This window comes from Pinus tabuliformis, chromosome 7 (genome assembly GCF_031772625.1).
Source record: "Pinus tabuliformis cultivar Carrire ecotype Pingquan chromosome 7, CPIR1, whole genome shotgun sequence".
Lineage (NCBI taxonomy): Eukaryota > Viridiplantae > Streptophyta > Pinopsida > Pinales > Pinaceae > Pinus > Pinus tabuliformis.
Genome location: NC_142293.1, coordinates 1,265,940,936 through 1,265,963,974, shown reverse-complemented (window position 1 = coordinate 1,265,963,974; position 23,039 = coordinate 1,265,940,936).

Below are 23,039 nucleotides of genomic sequence, written 5' to 3'. Positions count from 1 at the left end.
TCAGTCCATATGTGTTTTCCTTCAGTCGATATGTTTTTCTTTCAATATTGTAAGTCTTAAGTGAGGGTGCGTGGATATGAGGCTTACTATGTAATAAAGTCACTTGATAATTTTAGAATATCTTAATATTTACTTTTTGTATAAAGTGGTCTATCCCACATTTATAAGTGGAAATGATTTGCTTACTGAACAATGATGTATAAGAAGGTAAACTCCAAAAGCACCAGTTATTCATTGTAAATATCATACTATGTTATTGTAAATAACCTGCTTTGAGCTTAATTATATCACTCAGCCTTATCTAGGCTTTCCTCTTAGTGATCTAGCTCATTTTGTAATATGAACAGTTGAATAGGTGTTTTTATTTTTCGATTCCTTGTGTTGTACAGATTATATAGGATCTTTTCTCTGGCGGTTTTGAGTTGTATCCACCATTGAGATTAGCACAAATTAGATCCAAGAATTCATCCGAGTCAACAACATCCTAAGCAGCATACGATGACATTTTTCTTCCTGAAATCCCTTGTTGGTCCACCTACAGTTTTTGGCAATATCAACAAACCTATGTGGCCTCTGCTCCAGCCGAATTAGTACCTTACCAAATTGCTGTTAAAGGTGATTGTCCAAAATGTCTCACTGAAGTTATTGTTGCAATTTGAACCAAAACTGTGATTGATCATTTCCTGGTTCAAATATTGATGGCTGCTACTGAACGGTACCTTACACAGTAATTGTTGCCTTCTGCTTCTCTGCTACTTCTCATTTTTTAGTCAAATTCTGAAGATCTCTCTCCTCATCTTGCTAAGGCCTGCATTCCAGAACCAAGTGTTAAACATCCCATCTTGGTCTCAGCTCAGCTCAATATAGGTACACAGATACAAGAAAAATTAGTTTTTTCCACAAAACAGTCAAGAAGTGAAAGAAAATTTTGAGGATAGGGAGTTAACATGATAATAAATCTTCAAAACTAAAAATTTGAACTTGCATCCATGTAGTTACCCCTTTGATTTGGAGCTATAATACATGTGTTAATATGGGGCCAATGAAAATTTACACAAAAAGGAATGATTTGGTTAAAATATGGCAGCTCATGATTATACAGACAAATTTGTGATTTGCTGCTTATAAAAGTGCTAATATCAACTGCTTAGATCCTGAATAGCCTTCCTAAGGCAGTTTTCATTTCTTTTCCTTTTACGATTGAAAATTTCTGACGACTATCTTACAAAATCAGTCATAGGAATATTCCTCGGGAATGTCCAGGCAGAGAACTGTATCTTATAAAATGACTCTCCGTACCATAATGTACTTCCTTATGAATAACGACTTCCTTTGAACAGAGAATAAATAAGCTAAAACAAAATATTCAAATCAATGGAGGATCCCTCTTAATCTACCTCTCTGGAATAGATGCCATCGGGGTATCCACACATTTCCGTTCACCCTATCTCTTCCAATTTTCTAATCAATAATGCTCTGGTATACTCTTTAATGTTTGGCACAAACTTGCAGGGAGGAGTTTCACACAACACTAGGTTTTCTCAACCAGTACCTGGTATAACACTAAGTTGATAAATTGACTAAAATTTAAATTATGAAACCATTTCTTGTCTGTTGCCAGCAATTGCTTCAGCACTGCTCCTTTTCTGCATACATTTTAGTAGTAACCATATCAAGCTTGAACATTTCAACTTTGCTGGTAAGTTGGCTGGTTTATCTTGCTAAACAAATATGTTCTTGCATTGCAATTTGTATTCACGTACTTGCCCTAGTGCATTGTTTGGCAGAAACATAGTAAGACTAGAACAGACATATATGAATCTATGATTGCCTTTGTCCTTCAGCAGGGAGCTTGCAAAGAAGACATCACAATTGGTTGGTGGAAAATCAAGTCGTCCAACCATCTTAACAGCCTGAAGAACAGAAGCATGTGTGACAGTAAACTAAATAAAGGATGCAGAGGAAAATAACAAAGACTAACATACCCTTGCTATCAATGTCAATAACCAGTAGGTAATGTTCCCTGATCAAACATAGTTGAAGGGAAAAGTGAATTATAACCTCGCCATAAAGGGTGATAATCAACCTCCGCAAGCATAAATCCATTTTTTGATGCCTTGTCTCTTTCCTTATAATTCACGCAGGAAACGCCATTGGAGGAAAGTCTATATCTAGTCCTGATGATGCTGCCGAGTATACTCCCATATTGCAATAGCACCACTGACATGAACATTTAGAGATCTAACAACACCATACTCAGGAATTTCCACACATGCATCCAGCACATGGATGATATGAACAGGAATTCCCTCTTTCTCTCTTCCAAGTACGATGACCTAATTCAGATGAAAATGTTTATCAACTCATCACACAAATGTAGTACAGATGAAAGCATACAATAAAACCTAATTCTTGCAACTAACACCTTGGTAAAATTGAATTATTTTAAATTCCCCAGTTTCTGAATCTAGCATATATGAAAAGTTACAAGAAACGGGGAAAGGAAAACAAAGCATACTGTTTTCAATGGAAATGGATACTTATTAAGTGGTATACTGTTTGCCGTCTGCTCCAATCCCAAAACTGCGTACCCTTCCCTCTTCTTTACCTTTAAGTATTCTTTAAGGTTCAATGCGGGTACCTCTTGTATTGGAATCCACTTCTCTGCCGTGACACTGCAAAGGAGACAAGATTTAATATCATCAATCTGAAAATGTGCTGGTTGCTTTCTTGACTGTTTGCTTAGAAGCCATTCACCAAATAATTTAATCAGTATTGCACATTAACATAGAAAAAGATGATTCTGTACCTGATTAACTGGAATTGTTTATTTTTTTATTATACTTGCATCAGCAATAACTAAGCTTGCTGCTTTAAATACCTGTAAGAAAAAGAGTAACCAGTTGACATAGAAGTGGGTGAAGAGATGTCTGACACATTTGCAATATGACAACGACAAGCATATTCAAAAATATCTAGCTAAACTCCTGTCTTTTACACTTCACCTCACAAGTTCGTGCCAATCCTGCAAGATTAGGAATGCGTCCCAGCAAAGATGCAACAACAATCAAGTCCTGCCGCCCCCCTGTCATTTTGTCCATTTATTTTATTCGTAACTCTATTGCTGACATCAGCAATTGATCTTCAATTTCAATTTCTGCAAGAGGCAAAAGCAACTGACTACTCACTTACGGAGTTCACAAAGAAAAATGTACTGGTACTTTTACCTACTAGTCAATGATATTTATGGAAACAACATAGGTAGTCATATATAGCCCACTGGAATCAGGCTTCTTCCTTTCATAAAGCCAATCTTGTGAAAATGACAAAAAGAGAGATGATTTTGATTAACATCCTTTAGACCAGCTTGGCCTGTAGTACCCTAACAAAGAGAAAGCAAACAAAGATCACTAGGAAATTAAAATCCTGAAGTTATTTAGACATTTGTTTTAATGTGATTTTAGATTAACAATAAAGTCTCCCAACTTAGTTTGATTGTCATGATTTAGGATTTCATGAAAGAAATTGTGATTATAGATATCACTATAAGCACATTTAATGTTGTTGTATAAAAGGCATCTTAAAAGAAAAGGAACTTTGTCTTCAATCTCCTCTAAATTGCATAGATAATAGGTTCTCTTTTCCAAAAGATTTTTTGGACAAGTATGTTTGCTATTATTTATATGAAGCTCAAGCGACTTAGTTCTTAGCTTAGAAATCATCATGTTTTCTTTGAGACTTGCAACTCTATTAGGGTTGGAAGGATGACCTAATCAAGGGATATTCCTTTCCTCTATAAAATGTAGAGGGGAAATTCACAATATGTAGCTTGTTACCCATCCATATGTTGTAGATTTCTAGCCAATAATGAGTAGCCTCTTAGATCCTTCTTGTTCCTCATATGCTTAGTTCATTTACCCAATCAACATACTCATCTCACAATGGTGGCTCAACGCACATGACACACTTTAGTCATTGTTTCATACAAAGTGTTTACAATTGATGTATTGGGTATCTGAGTAAGGGTCATGAGTTAAGATCAAAAAATGACTCATGATTCTTGGAAGTTATGCTTGTTGCTTTATTTCACCTTGGTAGTTATCAATTCTTTATAATCAAGTATGGCCATCCCATGGCTCCTCTTTCATGACCTAATAGAGGCACAAATAGGAAACCTTGATAGAGATAGTGTGTTCATATTCTTCCAAACTTAACACTTTTCACTCACTCCTTCTCTATTGTCCTTTTGAGTTGGTTGTTATCAGTTGCTCATATTGGTTCTCTACTTGTCTCATCCAATGAGAATAAGGGGCCTTGAAATGCACAAAGATTGATGCAGTTGCAAGAAACAATAAATGAGCATGTGCCAACTGCTAAAATGCAAGATATTGGCAAAGGACTGATTTTAGTTAAAATGCATGTTAGCTTGAGCTCCACCACTTCATGTGCTCATCGCCCCAATTCCTTGCATATCATGATCTATCAAAGTAAAATGGACTTTAAAAAATATCCCAACCCCTATCAGCAATGAATTTCTCATACTAGAAGGGAGAAAATGTTGCAAGAAAGAATAAAAGTGTTAGTCAAGGTTGTCATTGATGTCAATATGGCATTATTTGAGATGGAAAATATTCTTGTGATGTCAATGAACCTCATGCAAACCTTAGAGGTTGCCCTTACATTATGAAGATGTCAAACCATAAATGAAGAAATCTGGTCTAAGATGCCCATGATGCCCTAACCATAATAGATTGATGTAAATCCTAAGTGCCAATCATGTGTCTATGATGACAAGCCCTCCTTGATTGATGCTCATAATGATCTAGCCTTTAAGTACCAATTATGTGCCTAATATACAAGCCCTTGCCCTAAAAATATGATGTCCTTACCCTTTATGGATACTACACTTGATGATGACATAAATGGTGACACCTTTGATGATAACCCTCATTCCAGCTCAATTAATATTATTCCCAAGATCTATACAAAAATTCAAGAATAGTCACAAAGAAAAATATTTTTTGACACCTTGGAGGCATCCTTTCACATTGGCTTCTTCAATAAAAATACTTTTTGACACCTTGGAGGCATCCTTTCACACTGGCTCCTTCACCATATTGAAGAGGATTTTTTCCCTTTCTAATGAACACTCACTTGCCCTCAAACTCCTAGTATTTGAAAAAAAATGAATTTTTAAGATTGAGAAATATATATTTTTAATGTAATCCGACCTAAGTTAACATACATATGTCGTCTCTCATTCTCCAACAGTCACGTCCTCTCTGTAAAGGAAGAAATCAATATAAATAAGGTTTCGGACTTCATTTCTTAGAATCCAACTCGATGAAGAATTCAGAGAAGAGGCATAGAAGCAGAATAGAGGCCGAGAAGAATAAGGACATCACTATTTCGGGCAGTTTTTTGTTAAGCTCGCTCGGAATTGTGAATAGAAGTTCGAACTGTGGGCAGTTTCACCTCAGGCTTGGACAACTACTTGTGGAGGAAAGATCTCAAGCTCGGATCTGTTGATAAGAGGCTACGAATGACAGCTCAAAACTGTAACCAGTCACCTTGATAGTTCTGTTTTAAGGGCTCAGACAGCTACCTGTGGAGGGATACGTCTAAAACCTGCTGGGGCATTCTTCCAGATTGGCATACTCATTTTTGAAGCTCAGTTTTGGTGAACTGGACTAGCTCGATGTAGTATCTCAATGGAAAACTCGGATTATAGATCAGTGATGGGCTCAGTTTTGTGATCATACCCTCGGAACAGTGGAAAATCTACCTGTGTAATATCTAGCCTTCGAAGAGATTACAGTTCAGTTGATGAATAGTCATTTGCATAGAGCCTCAGACTAGTTACAATTTAGTGTTGTTGGACAGTAAGAGCTACAGCAACATGTGGAAACATTTGTGGAGGCTCGAACCAGACCTACAAGTGCCTCAGACCTGTGGGTTGTTATACCCTTGGTGGCTCAGTTCTGTGACATGCTTGGACTGTCATTGATGAAGTGATTTGGAGGAGGCATTGCTGAAGATAGACAAGGCTTGTTGAAGAAGATATTGGGAGCCATGAACAATCATCAAACTTATCTTGACAAATTGAAGCTGAGGGTTGGAGCCTCATATAGACAAAGTTGGTGCCTTGGAAAATGCGTTTGGAGCCCTAGAGGATAGGGGTCCTCAAAAGACCTGGTTGGAGCCTATACTAGAGATAGGGTTGGGGCCCTAGAGGTTGGTGCCTCAAAGTAATAAGGTTGGAGCCACAGAGGTTGGTGTCTCAAAGTAATAAGGTTGGAGCCTTGGGAAGTCTAAGTCAGTGCTTGGCAAAAAACAAGTTGGAGCCTGAGAGATTGAAGATTAGTGTCTTCATCTAGAGTTGGAGCCCTACACTTTATTATATTGGATTTATTGTAAAAAAAAGATTAATGAAAGTATTTATTCTTATTGTTCAATTTGTGTTCTAATTATAAGTGATATAATTAGTAAAAATAACAATTGAAAAGAAATATTGATTTACTCACCCTTTCAAGCACCTAATAGGGCTAGTTGATAACCCTTCCATAAATTTGACAACTTAAAGAAAGAGAATCAACTTCATGATGATATTCTGAAACCAATTAACTCATGGGGTAGTACATGGATTTCCATTATCTCAGATGGATGGAATGATACAATACATATGCCTTTGGTTAATGTCATTGCATCATCACCAAAATGAGCCATGTTCATCAAAGTAGAAGATTCTTCAACTGAGGTAAAGGATAGTAAGTTCATTGCTCAAATTTTAATTATTGTTATTGAACAAGTAGGGCCAGAAAGTTATCACAGATAATGCACTTGTTGAGTCGATACAATCACATACTTGGACTCCTTACATTGTTCACAATTTGAATATGATTTTAGAAGAGATTGAGACAAAAATAGAATGGATTAAGGAGGTCACACGACAAGCTAGGGAGACTATATAATTCATCACCAACCACCACCAATAATAAGAAATATATTGGAGTTGCTCAAAGTTGCTAAGACAAGGTATGCCTCAAACTTCATTATGTTATGTCGCCTTGTTGAAGTTAAAACTGCATTAGTGAGTCTGGTGGTGGATTCAACTTGGGCTAAGTGGAGATAGGCATATTCAAAGAAGGGAAGTATGGTGAGAAGGGTGTTGATTGATGAAAATTTATGGAGCAAGAATGATTTCTTGCTCAAGTTCACATTACGTGCATTTGATCTTCTTCAAGATGAAGCCACAGAGAAACCTTTCCAAGATCAGGTTTATGATGGCATGGATATGATGATTGAAAAAACCATTGAAATTATTGCACAATAGGCTCCCACTCTTCCTTTTGTGGATTTTGATTTTGATGCACAAGTGAAGTTCATCATTTTTACGAGGTGGAATGGCTTCAACACTCCATTGCACACTTTGGCACATGCTTTGAATCCAAAATTTTATGATGAAGATTCATTGTTGAAGGAAATGGGAAGAGGAAGGCCCCACATAAGGATAGGGAGGTAGCCAAAGGAGTGAAGAAATCCTTTGAGAATTTGTTTCGAACTTTTTTTACAAACTAATGTAAGGGAGGAATTTTCCTGTTTTACTGCTTGATTAGAGGATTTTATAGACATATCACCTTTGGATGAGATGAGGACCATGAACCTGGTTAAGTGGTGGACTTGTTATGGAGCATGTTGTCGCACAAAGTGTCTAGGCACCGCGAAAACGCTCAGAATAAGGGTTTTCACTCTAATCCTTACTCACTTTGTTTAGACTCTCTCCTAGACAAGTCAAAGGTGGTAGTCCCTAAGGTGAATGAATGAGAATAACCTATGAAACACAGGCTCTAGGAGACTTAAAAATGGACAACTTGAATTTAGAACAAATCTTAGTCAACTGAGATGGATAGATTAAACAATTAATACAAATAAGACACAATCACAAGAAATAAATGATTTTAGACTAGTGCCTTTGTATTCAATTAATAATAGACTAAATAAAAACATGTTATCGAGAGCAATTTATAAATGTAACGAATAGTGACGCTCATGATGATTAAATGTAAATGCCCAAAACTTTATCATGCAAAAGTTTCTAGCAATTAAATCCTGTGAAGAATTATGAAATTTAGATGCTAAGCAGTGATCCCAGATTTAAAACGATTTTCATTAATAACCCAGATCTAGAATAATTTATCATTTTCCAATAGTCAATGATTTTAAAACATTAATCACACCTGACAATAGAGAAGTCACTACCACAAAAGGAAACCAAGGAACTTTAGATTAACAATTTAATTATTCCTTAGACAATTAATTTAATGTGGTAAATGAAGAAATCAAATGACTAAAAATCAAATCAAAAGACCTTAGTCAAATTTATATTTTTATGGGCGTAGGCCACATAAAAATAAAAATTTCTTAAATGTAAAAGCTCAGATTCAACTTTTGATTTAATTACTTAGCCATTCTAAAGTCACTAAAATTTAAAATATTAGATTTTTTAATGGTTTTAATGTTTTTTAAATATTTTTGAATTTTTTAAAGCAAAATAAAAAAAAAGGGAAAGGAAATCAAAGTCAAAATTAAAAATCATAAGTAAAAATAAAAAAGAAAATGTGAAATAAAAACAAGACAAAAAAATTAAAATCAAATATTAAATCAAAACAAATTTAAAAGACAAAATAAAATAATCTCACACAAATCCTAAACTAAACAAACATGAATAATGAAAACCAAATTTAAAATACAAAATGAGTAAGTTAACTAAAGTAAAAAAAAAATCAAATGAAACCAAAATGAACTAACTAAAATAAAATAAAAATAAAAAATGTAAAACCTAAACCTAACCTAGCATAAAAAAAAATGTAAAGCTAACCTAATGAATACAAATGAATAAAATAATAAGGTTGAATGTTTTGTTTACTTCGAATATTTGGTTGCAGGTCAGGCGGCGGAAGGAAGGAACAACAGCCGTGTTAGGGAGCAGGGATGAGAGCGGTGAACAAATGAGAAGGGAGGCGAGGGTTTACAATGAGCAAGGGAAGAGAAATCAAAAGCTGGGATCCTTAGAGAAGTAGAGAAGATGGGCTGAGAGAGATGGCAGCGAGGGAGGTGGGAGGCAGACGCAGCAAAGAGCATATGCTAGCAGTGAGAAGGGAGCAGCTTGAGGGGATGAGAACGCTTGATGGAGGAGACATGTTGCAAAGTAGGGATAAGGAGGAGATGCCTGTGGAAAGCAAAAAATATAGGAGAAAGGAGGACACAAGTGAAGGGAGGAGGAACAACAAATTTTCACATTGAAAAGGAATAGCGACAGCAACTTGCAGGTTCTCGAGGGTAGTGAGAGGTATGGGCAGGGTAAGAGATGGCAGTAAAGAAATAGTTGTAGGTTGAGGTAGCTTGGGCAAACCTGCGAACAGATAATTAGAAGATAAGTGAAATGTAATACTGCTGATCATAAATACTTAGCACTGCCGTAAGAGAAAATGTTGAAGCTACTTAGAAACTTAACCATAAATCCTTCACCTAGCACACTGAAATGTTAATGTCAAATCAACTCAGAACTATCAATGCAAATAAAAATTTATTTAAGTGTGATATTACTTTTTTTAAATCTATATACTGTTTGTTGTGAATGGTAGCTAAAGATGTGAGCTCGAGGTAACAAACAAGGAAGGGATAGAGGGCTGGAGACAGCAGACCAGGAAAGCCTTATGGTGAAGGATAAGCCTAGGTAAGGCAGTGTTTGCAGAGGTTTGAACATTGGGAAAGGTTGTGAAGTGGAGGAAACATTGAAGTTGTGCTGTGGGGTTTGATGTGGGTAGAACTGCCCGGTGATTTGAAGTGTGGAGCCACCAAAAATGACAAGGGTTTGTAAACCTTTTTTCAATCCCACTCAAGAAAATCCTCTTTTAATTTTTTTTTTAACTTTTTTGTAAACAAAATGTTATAAAAAATTCCTTAGAGAAATTCGTAAAAAAAACCCCATAGATCTGGATCTTACCCTCCAAGGCCTAGATCCAGAATCTACACAGTCTTTCTCCTTAGATCTGTAGCTGCACGACAAAAAGAAAACACCCAAATGATATATACAATGATAAAAACTAAAAACCCCAAAAACCCAATTAGATAATTACAAAATTTACAAACTGAAGGCTCTAAATAGCCAAATCTATCATTATGTTGCTTAGATATTAAAATATTTTTTAAATTTTAAAGGAGGTGCTAACTCAAAACCCTTCGTGTATCACCAACAAAATCTTATGATAAGCCCAAAGCTAAATTAGCTGGGCTCTTCAGAAAACAAGGATCGAGAGTTGGCTGGTCCAACTGAAAACTTCCCCTAATACCCAAGGATCTAAAAATCAAGATTTCTCTACAAAACTCAATCCATCCATCAAAATAGAGCGAGAAAATAATAATAATAATTATACAAATAGAGATACCTGCTATTATATTCAAAATTTAGATTGTTATTCAAACTCCAGCAACTGAGCAAGATACCTGTACTCAAATCGCTCTTCAGAATCTATCATTAATGGCTTTAGAAAAAAATTATGCATGAAAACAACACATCTTATAGTATTCTCATGAATAGTAACACCAGTAGAACTTAACCCCAAAGTCTTTCTTTATTATCCAGAAAAGATTACACAAGAGCTTCTTGCTAAGCACACGACTCAAAGGTCGGATAGGTGAGTTGACAAATGACTTCCTATTTAAAGATAAATCCTCTAGTGGCTAGTTTGAGTCATCCTCGTCAAAGCAATCTCGACCGTTGATGAAGATTAAAATTTATTTTAATCTCATCCGTCGAAATATTTAATTCTTGAGGAAATTCAAATTTTTCAATTAAATGTATTTTAATTAACTCAAAAATAATTTTTTTGAATTAATTTCCCCAAAAATTTGACTTTGACTTAACCCCCAAGGATCAAAGGTTTAAAATTTAGCAAAATAATTAATTTACCATAGTCCCGAGACCTTTTAAAATTTATTTTTTTAGGACCAATAATTTTTTCCTTTGGAGAATTTAAATTCACTTAAGACATAGAATTAATTAAATTTTTGGCTTAGGATTTAAATTAATTTTTTGGCTAGAAAATTTAATTAATTAACCTATGAGGGGATAAATTATTTTTCCAATCCTCAAGACACTTTACATTATGATTTTCAATTTTTTTACATCATAAGGGAGAAAACCCATTTGTAACAGACCCTCGCAGACCACCCATTTCTGTGACACAAATACAATCCAGCAGACCACGCAATTTGTAATAAAATAACCTAACCAAGTAGTTAGGATTATTCCCAAATCACTTATACATAGAATCGATCTAGAACACTGGGACTCGCCTAAGATCCTAATGAAAAAATCCATTCCAGCTTTGGGGTAAGACTGGAGAGAAAAATTCTACCGATTATTTGAAAATGAATCAGTGAGGCAAAAAACCTCCTAGAATGGAGATTGTCACTAGAAAGGTAGGTTTACCCAGGTCATTACATACATGACATGGGTCTAGAGATTATTTACATTATGCACATGCAGAATGGGTTTACATAACATATTGGAAGTTAGGTTGATGATGATAGTTGTACAACACAAACACGTGCTATCCCTTTTGCGAAAAAAGGGGTGTACTGCTATGGGTCGTTGACACGTAGTGGTCAAAAAATCAAATGGTGCTTATTTGCAAAGTCTTGCCACTCATATTCTATCACAAGTGGCAAGTTCTTCATCAGCATAACATAATTGGAGCACTTATAGTTTCATTCACTTTGTGAAGCGCAATAGGTTGGGATTGTAGAAGGTTGAGGATCATGTATACGCCCATCCAAATCTATGCCTTGTGGCTCATAGGGGTGAAGAATATACAAAAGGACCTCATAAAGGTTAGGATGTGGAAGAAATATGTCCAAAATTAGAGCTCTCTTTTTCTACTCTTGATAGTGGCACCAATGGTGATGCAAGTGGAAGTGCAAGTACTAGTAAAGTTGCCTCTTCTTCTAAACAAACATCATGTTCTATCTTTGTTGATGAGGATGAGGATTTTTATGATTAATGATATGTTAATGTAGCCAATAATTGTTATTAGCTCATGTTTATTTCAGTTCTAACACATATAGGTTGATTTTGGAGCCTTCGATGTAAAGCCTCATCTATAAAGGCTAATTTTGGATTTTTGCATCATGTAATCATCTATTGGAGTTAATATAGACTTGCCTTTCCTTCTAAATCATCATTTATATGTCTCGTTCTTTTTTTTCTTGCAAGATAATGTGTTATTAACTCATTTATATAACATATGTGTGTGTGTGTGACATTTTGGATAATGTTTCCCTTTTCCAAAGGTTGCGTTTTGTGTCGTACTCGTTTTGGAAACTTCTAGATGTTTCGGCGTTTTGTGCAACTTAAGTCATAACCTAATGTGAAATTTGAAGAAGATACCTAATGTGATTTACTTATGCGGATTTTTCATTAAGTATGACCCACTATTTATGTTACATTAACTCTTGTATGCATGTTGGTTGTGTTGACGGTACTACATGCGCCAACAATAAAGGGGTCTCCCCGATATGAAGTCCCAATTAGACCTCACACTGTTTGGAGTAGGAGCCTCAACTAGAAAATAGGCTAGTTGCCATAGTCTTTAAGATTATCCTTGGTTGCAATAAGTGACACAAAATAAACACATGTACTTTCGATATAAACAAGTTAGCCTTGTGATGGATTCGGTCGTAAAGTTTATAATGGTTCTTCCACAGAAAAAAACAAAAGTGAGTCTTTAAGAGAAGAGTAATAGTACTATCCTAGTAAAGACACACACATATATCTGAAATAATTGTTAGTAATCTTGCGAAATAGTTCACGAAGAAAGAATGATCATGAAAGCAAGAGACACATGATTCAAAGATTCGTACTAAAGCCAACAAAATAGTTCATTTTCATTAGTATGTAGAAACATAACATGCAATGTAAACAATGAAATAATAGTATCACAATCATCCATGACATATGCATAAAAAGTGTGTTGGCTCCAAGAGCTTCGAATTATAAAGTGAAAGTCACAAGATACACCATTACAATGATACAACACTTGTTCCAATAGTAGAATGTTGAGAAACTACTTACTTCTCAAAAGCCTAATATTCTCTCCTATGCCTAGCTTGAGAAGCTAAGGTGAAATGTCCTTTGGTTGAGCTATGAGGGTGCATATATAACAAATGAGGTGACTCTCCACCTCTTTTGTGACTCTTGAGCTCCTATGTGAATTTTCAAATTCCTATGAGACCCTTGAGCTTTTATATGACTCTTCACATTCTATGTGTGACCCTTGGGCTTCCACACATTTTACATTTTCTCATTTTAAAAATTGCATAATTAATTCCACAAATGATGTGGCAAAATAAAATGACACATGAGACTCTTTGAGGTGACACTTGAACAAGCCATGACTTGGCACGGATGACATGGAACTTCATAGTGATGTGTCAATGTCAATTTTTCCTCCTTGCTTCCAACTTTGTATCTTCATGATAGGTTTTTCAAGTACTTCAACTTCATCCTCCAAGAGTCTAGCTAATATGGAGTCTTCTTAGTGATCTTGATCTTCAATCTTTTTTCATGATCTAGTGTCCCTTCATCTTCTTGCTTGATGATCTCCTTATTGTAAAAATTTCTAAACATAATTATATTACTATAGCAACTTATTTATTTCACCTACTTATTATTCCCAATAAGTTATTTATGAAATCCATTTAGAAAATATTAAAATAAATTCTACTGCAGATATCACACCATTATACATAAACAAATATATGCACAAAAATCAATCACATCAATCACAATAGTAGAGGAGGGTTTTATTAATCTTCAGCGACAATCACTTTTATAGAAAAATTTAGATAGACATTAGGAGAAAACACCCGAGACTTTTCTCTGAGAATTTCTGACACCCTGGAGAGCTTCCTTTCTCTCTGCATCATCCTTGTGTCTCTCTGATCTGCGTCTCCCTCTACACTGTCTCTCAGAGTCCCTATGTCACTTCTTCTGAGCTCCTTGAATGCCGCTAATTCCCCCTCTTTCTCCACCCTACAACTCTCCCTCTGAAATCGATCCCCTTATCTCTGAGAATCGATTTTCCATGGGATATTGAGTATCTGTTAGTGTGTCTCCAACTGACCCTCAAGCCTCCTCTTATACTTTTCATGTTGAGTGTTAAACGACAGAGATTAAGTCCCTAATAAGTGGATAAGATTAGATTTGGATTGATCCTCATCATTTAGAACCTTCTCACCCATTTTTATATTAATATTGATTAATATTTTAATTTTCCTAAGTTTAGACATAGGAACCCCATTAAAAATATTAATTATTTTAATATCTCTCCAACTGGATGGAATTTCCCAAAATGATTTCTCAGTTTTGGAAATCTTATGTGCCTTAGCCTATCGACCAATTTTCATAGCTAGATCACATCCAATGATACCACAAATCAACACTCACTCTTAATGAGGAATGTGCTCTAGTAATGCTCCATCGCTGAAACATCACACTAATCCTTCTACACCAGTACCTGTGTTGATGCTTGGCCAGATGCCTCACACCATCTACACTGCTTCTTTTTGTACTACTGCCCATGACACTACCACTGCCACTGCTACATTTGTATTGCAGCTCCCTCTCAATATGTTTCCCATGTTGCCCATAGCACTGCTAAGTTTTGCACTGCAACATCTGACACTTATCCATTTCTGCTACTGAAATGGATTCTTTACCAACCCTATCTTCTCTCTGAAATAAACAAACTTTGTTCTTCCTAGGGCCTTGGTGAGGATGTCTACCACTTTTTCTCCTATAGGAGTGTATAACAGCCCAAAATAAACATGTAATTAATCAACTTGTTAACATCAAGTTCAAACTATGAGTAGCACTTACCTATGGTTGAAGTCTGCTTACCACAACAAGGTTTTGGGGATGACTCTCCACCCAACCGTAGGCTCAGTTGCACAAAATCTTTCTACAACTAGCCACCCCCGAGCCCTCAATCAACATAATACTGCCAATGACTCCTCTGTCTTAGAACACTATTATTCCAAGAAAATGAATGATAGAATCTTGGAATGATGGAATGCCTCTCATCTTCCTCACCATCTATTAAATAGAGCAAACATTGGAAGGGGAACCACATGCACACACTCCATGTGTCTACATGCAACCTTATTGCTTTTTTGTTTTATTTCTTTTTGATAGCTTTATTGATTTTTTACTGTTTTCTTGTTTTATTTCTATTTTTATTTATTTAGAGCTTTAATATGGTTATTTATTATTTTTTACTATTTTTATTTTTATTATTTTTTTATTCATTTTTATTATTTATTTTCTTGTATTATTATTATTATTATTATTATTATTAAGGGATTTATTATTATTATTATTATTATTATTATTATTTTTATTATTATTATTATTATTATTAAGGGACATTACAGAGTGTAACTCAACTACACTGCTCCTAATTGGACACAGTGTTTGACAAAGTGATACCCGATATCAATGTGCTTCGACCGATCATGAAACACTGGATTCTCAGAGAGCTTGATGCAACTTTGATTATCACACATGATCCTGATCGCTTCCATCCTTCTACTGAATAGGTTCACAAGAAAATTTTTTAATCCATATGGCTTCGCATGAAGCTGTGCTAGCGGCCATATATTCTGCTTCAGCTAAGCTCAGAGCTACGAATTTCTGTTTCCTACTACACTAGGAAGTCATCCCCGATCCAATGTTGAAACAGTATCCAGTGGTACTTTTTTGATCTACTGAACTTCCAGCCCAATCTACGTCAGTGAACCCACTCAACCTGATGTCATTGTCACTGGCGTACAATAGTCCATGCTCAATTGTTCCTTGTATATACCTGAGAACATCTTTGGTTGTTGCCCAATGCGCTCTATTAAGTTCCACCATGAACTGACTGAGGGTGTTGACAGCATAACAAATTTCTGGCCTGGTATTGACCAGATACATTAGGGATCCTATGTGATGCATGTACAAGGTGGGATCAACATCTTTATCTTCTAATGCATCAATTTTCTTCTAGTTGGTGATCATTGGAGTAGCCATAGGCCTACAATCCTGCATCTTGAATCTTTTCAGGGTTTTTGTAGCATATCTCCCTTGTCCAAGGAAGATCTCACCCTTCTTCTACCAAACTTCCAACCCCAAGAAATAATGCATATGTCCCAAATACTTCATGTCGAATTCTATGGCTAGATTCTTCTTGCAATCCTTGATGAGCCTGAATGATCTTGTCAGGAAGAGATCATCCACATATAATACTAGGACTATAGGCTCATTCTCTACAACCAGATAGTAGATATTGGGAACTGCATCACTCTTGACGAACCCCATCTTTTGCAAGTAGCCATCAATTTGACCATACCATGCTCTAGGTGCTTGTCTAAGCCCATACAAGGCTTTCTTTAATCCACATACATGAAATTTCTTCTCATGTGTCCCAAAGCCTTCCGGCTGTTCAATGTATACTTCCTCTTCTATTACCCCGTTCAAGAATATCCTCTTGACATCCATCTGATGAATCTCCCACCCCATTTGTGTTGCAAGAGATATCACGGTTCTAATAGATGTATACATGGCTATTGGGGTGAAGGTCTTTTCGTAGTCTATTCCTTCCTTTTGAGTATACCCCTTAGCCACGAACCTGGATTTGTATTTATCCACACTACTGTCTGCAGCATATTTGATCTTGTAGATCCATCTCGAACCTACCACTGATCTGTCCTGAGACATAGGAACCACTTCCCAGACATCATTCACCATTATAGAGTTGTATTCCTCCACCATCGCATCCACCCATACTTGATGCTGAACGACCTCGTGAAAACTAGAGGGTTCCCTAACTTGAGCTACTAAGGCATGGTATCTGTCTAGCTGTCTTTGCTCCCTTTTACTATTCCTAGGTGCGCCAATTAATTCTTCTGCATCCCGTAGAATCTGTCGGAGTTATCGACTCGTTCTTCTTTAGTAGTAGGCACATCTGTCAGCTCTTCCACTTCCTATGATTCCCCATATTCTGAAGGAGAATTTATGGTACTAACTTCCGCTGGTTGAAGTGGTTTAACCAATGGCTCATCTTTTGGCTGCTCCTCGGAAGGCATTTCTCAAAATTTTCTGAAAGCTCTGTCCTCCATGAAATTTACATCTCGTTGAACTACTACCTTCCTGCTCCCTGGAAGATAGACTCTATATGTCTTAGAATTATCACTATATCCCACAAGATATCCTTTCTCTGCAGTTTGATCTAGCTTCTTCCTCTTCTCCTCGGGTATATGACAATATGCTAAACTCCCAAATATCTTAAAATGACTAACTTTAGGTGTCTTCCCGATGAAGACCTTCTCTAGAGTAATCTTGCCCAATGCCCTATGAGGAGTTCTATTTTGGACATAAACTATCGTGTTGCATGCTTCTTCCCACAGGAATTTTGGCATATCCTGATCATACATCATTGCCCTAGCTGCTTCCACAATAGTCATGTTCTTCCTTTCTGCTATTCCATTATGCTCCAGATTGTAGGGAGTTGTCCACTCTCTTTTGATGCCCTCCCTAGCGCAAAAATCGGTGAAGTCCTTGTCAATGTACTCTCCACCATTTTCTGAGCGCAACACTTTTATCTTCTTTCTTGTCAGATTCTCCACTAGAGCCTTGAACTCTTTGAATCAACCGAAAACCTCATCTTTGGTTTTCAAAAAGTAGATCCAAGTCTTCCTGGAATGGTCATCGATGAAGGTGATGAAGTATTTGACACCACTAAGAGCTTTTGTGGACATCGGTCCGCAAATGTCTGAGTGTATCAATCCTAGTACACTCTTGGCCCTATTGTTACTTCTTGGAAACGTTGCTTTGGCATACTTGCCCAGAGCACACCCTCTGCATACATCATCTCATTCAATACTAAGATCTGGAACTCCTGTTACAGTTTTTCCGAGAATTATCAGAGCCTCATGGTGTTAATGTCCCATCCTTCTGTGCCATAGTTCATTCAAATCCTTGTCTCCATTACTGCCTGTCAGTGCCATTAGTGATTCTATCTACAACCTGTACAATTTGTTACTTCAGATTCCGATCTGGACCTTCTTTTTCCAATTCGGGTGTTTGACGTATATTTTCTCCTTAATGAAGAAAACATCATAGACCTTGTTTTGAAGTTGCAATATGGAAAGTAAGTTCATCCCCAGTCCTGACACATGCAGCACATTGGTATCTCGAAACCGCTCTCCTGTTTTTGTTTGAAAAACTATAATACTTTTCCCTACTAGAGTACACTTTGCTTTATTCCCCATGGTGATCTGAAAATTCATTCTTTCTTCCTGATAATCTAAAAAACATTCTCAGATTCCTGTCATATGCCAAGAAGCTCCACTATCTGTATACCAAATCTTTGAGGAGGCAGAGCTTGCTATGCAAACAACTTCTTCTTCCAATAACATAGTTGCTAATCAAACAAGAACTATTACCTCAAAATGGGTAATCTAGCGCAAAAATCTCCAAAAAACATGAAAAACAGGCTGAAAACGAAAAGTGTTGATACTGGAATAACATTTTTTTCATACATTTTCAACATTTTAAAAAAATGGCAGTAAAAACCAAATTTTTGTGTGCAAAAAAAACCCTGGCAAAAAATGTTGATGCTAGAATAACGTTTTTTTTTGTAGGGTTAATTTTCAACATTTTTTATAATGACATTAAAAAAAAAATATCAATGACTCTAAAAATATTTAAATTTTCAACAATTTTCAAACATGAAATTGAGAAAAAATACTTATCACTGTTTTCAACCATAGCATTAAAGATAAAATATTCATGACTAAGAAAAACATTAAAATATTGACAATTTTTCAACCATGGAATTAAAACCAAAGATTATGATTACAAAAAGAATTAAGTTTCAAAATATTTCAAGCATGACATTATGGAAAAAAATATGACTAAAAAACCTTAAAAAAAAAAAAAAAATTAACTTATAAAAATAAAAACTAAAAATTATCAAATAATTCAAATATTCAAAAAAAAAAAAACACAAAAAATAAATATAAGAAAACAAATTTGGAAATATTGCAAAAAAAAAAAAACTGTAAAAAAAAATTCAAAATTTAATGATAAAATTTAAAAATTTAAACAAAAAAAATTAAAAAATGGAAAATATTTCAAAAATTTAACTTAATTTAAGAAAAAAAATTAAAAATTAACAAAAACAAATAGTAAACATTTTTTTTTTTGCTCATGGGGCTTTGGATTGACGGTGAATGGGTGCGCTGTTAAGGCACTCCTTGCGATAGGTCACCGGTTCAAATCCCCGTGGGTACTTAGGTTAGTCTTAACTAGATAAAAAAAAAAAAAAAAAACATTTTTTTTTGAATTAAAAGAAAATAAGAACAAAATAATTAAGAAAATGAAAATGAATATAAAAACAACAACAAAATTAAAGTATAAAAAAAATTAAAATAAAACATATATATATATATATATATATATATATATATATATATACCAAAACAAAAGCCATGGGGTGGAATGGGGCAATTCTGGGAATCGACCCCTACCACCTCAGGGCCTTTTTTTCGGTTTTATATATATATTAAAAAATAAAAAAAAAAAAAAATTGAAAAAAAAACCGAAAAAGGGCTCTGGAGTGGCAAGGGCCGATTCTGGGAATCAGCCCCTACCACCCCGCACCAGATTTAAATAAAAAATAAAAAATAAAAAGTTGAATATAAAAACCGAAAAAAAGCCCTAAAATGGCAGGGGTCGATTCCCAGAATCGGCCCCTACGACCCGAGGGCCTTTTTTTGGTTTTTTTTCAATTTTTTTTTGGCCCCATGGCCCAGGGATCAGGGGTGGTAGGGGCTGACTCGGCCCTTGCCACCCCCCGGTCAGCTGGGCTGTGGGGGTGGCCTGGGAAGGAGTTGCGTGCAACTCCCTTCACGCCCACCCTCGTGGCCCAGTCGCCCAAGCAAGGGCCTTTTTTTTCAACTTTTTTTTAATGATTTATATCCTAATGTTTCTGTTTAATATTTAATTTTTGTTTTTTAAATATTTTTTTAAATATATATATATATATATATATATATATATATCAATTTTTTTTTTCTTTTTAATTTTAATTTTATTAATTTTTTTCATTTTTATTTTTTAACTTCAAAAAAATTGTTGTTGTTGTTGTTGTTGTTTTTTTTGTTTTTTTAAATTGTGTTTTATTTTTTAAATATTTTCCATTTTTTTTGTTTAAATTTTAAAATTTTACCAGTGCACACACACATATATATTTTTGTTTCTTTTCTCTTTTTTTATATTTTTTTTATATTTGATTTTTTATGTCATGTTTTTTTATTTTTTATTGTTTTTTTTACAAGTTAATTTTGTGTTTTTTGCTATTTTTTTTTACTTTTTTGTTGTTTTTCATTTTTATATATTTTTTATATTTGTTTTTTTTGTCATGTTTTGATTTTATTTTGTTTTTTATGTTTTATTATCAACATGAAAATCACTAACATTAAAAAAATATCTACACTTAAAACATTAAAAAATTTATAGTGTAAAAAATAAGCCTTTTAAACAAAAATGGTTGATATTACATTAGCACTTTTCAAAATCAAGATGCAAATCACTAATAAAAAAATGTCCATATTAGATACATAAAAAAATTTAAAGTGTCAAAAATAAGCCCTCTAAAAAAATTTGTGTTGATGCTGCATCAACACTTTTCAAAATCAACATGAAAATCACTAACAAAAAAAAATGTTCATACCAGATACATAAAAAAATTTAAAGTGTCCAAAATAAACCCTCTAAAAAATTGTGTTGATGTTGCATTAACACTTTTCAAAATCAACATGAAAATCACTAACATTTAAAAAAAAATGTTCATACTTGATACATAAGAAAATTTAGAGTGCCAAACATATGCTCAAAAAAAAAATGTTATTCTAAATCACCACTTTTCAAAATCGAGTGATTTTTTGCTACCTCAAAAAAATGGATACTAGGTCATTTTCTCGTTTGATTGGTAACTATGTTCAATCTAAAAGCCAACATAGAATAATCGTAATTTCTGTCTCTTGTGCATTCTTCTGAAAATCTGCATGAGTCTCTTTGAGTGGATGCCTCTCCATCATGCTCTTGACCCATAATTGATTTTCCCTTCCTGCCATCGAATCTTCACTCGGATACCATGTGAAAATTTCCATACAAAGATTCTATTACTATAGAAATTGATCTATTTCACCTACTTATTATTCCCAATAAGTTATTTATGAAATCCCTTCAGTAAATATTAAAATAAATTCTACTGTAGATATCACACCATTATACAGAAACAAATATATGGAAAAACCCAATGTAGGAAAACCGGTGCAACAGAGGAGGGTTTTATTAATCTTCAGCAACAATCACTTTTACAGAAAAATTTACATAGACACTAGGAGAAAACACCTGAGACTTTTCTCCGAGACTTTCTGACACCCTGGAGAGCTTCCTTTCTCTACTGCGTCAGCCCTGCGTCATTCTACATGGCTCTGCGCAGCTCTAGTCCCTCTCTACATCATCCCTGCGTCTCCCTCTGTGCTGTCTCTTAGAGCCCCTGCATCACTTCTTCTGAGCTCCCTAACCACTGCTAATTCCCTCTCTTCCTCCACCCTACAACTCTCCCTCTAAAATCGATCTCCTTATCTCTAAGAATCGATTTTCCTTGGGATACTGAATATCTGTTGGTGTGTCTCCAATTGACCCTCAAGCCTCCCCTTATAGTTTTCCAGTTGAGTCTTCAACGGTCAAGATTAAGTTCCTAATCAATGGCTAAGATTAGATTTGGCTTGATCCTCGTCATTTAGAACATTCTCACCCAACTTTATATTAATACCCATTAATATTTTAATTTTACTAAGTTTAGATTTAGGAACTCCATTAAAAATATTAATTATTTTAATATCTCTCCAACCGGATGGAATTTCCTAAAACGATTTTTGGATTTTGGAAATCTTATGTGCCTTAGCCTCTGCACCAATTTTCATGGCTAGAGCACATCCGATGCTACCACAAATCAACACTTATGTCTTCAGCTTCACAAGTGTCTTCTCCCATGATCTCCTTGACATCCTCCTTGAGCATCATCCTGTCATGTCAAGATAACAATACCTGTAGATGGAATTCACTCCTGACAAGATGATATTAGTTTGAAAATATCCTAGCCTATCTTATTCTTCACGCAACACACTGATTGAGCCGAGAAAGAGTGCGGGACTGAGGAAGCTCAGGGATTGCACAGCACGTAGTTCCAGGGGGCAATAATGACGGTGTAGTCACTAGGACTGCACAGTGCCGAATAGCTAAGGTTCAAGAAGACAAGATTGCACAGTTGAGGGAGTTAGTGATGCAGTGGGGCATTCTTGCTCACTACGATTGTGAAATGCACAGTTTTGGAAGGATTGAGACAATGGATTGGATAGTTGATCAAGGTAATGACTGAGACAGGGCTTGAATGGTGACTAATATTGAACAGCGCACAGTGGAAGCTTAACTGTTCAGTGATTGCACAATCTGGAAGTGTACGAGGCAGGGAAAAAGCATTGGGATTACGCAATGCACAGTTCTTAGAGGCAGTGACTGCACAGTTCTAGGAGGCAAGGGTAGTTGACTAGGGCTTAAGACTACGCAATTTATAGTTCAAAAAGGAAAGATAATGGGTGGTTGGTCGAGCAATTTGCAAAGAGAAGAAGACTTCAGAAATTGACTAAGTGTGGGATCGGTGAAGCCAAAGATGAGACTAGAACATGTAACAAGGCTTGAAAATGGTCACGCACACTTAAAAACAATCAACCACATGCCAATAACACAGTTAACAACCAAAAGCAACATAAATCCATTGAAACAACAACAAATTGACACCTCCAAGTGTGAAACTTAAGATACACTTTGCGACACAAGTGTCGATTGCAGTAAGAAAATACACAAA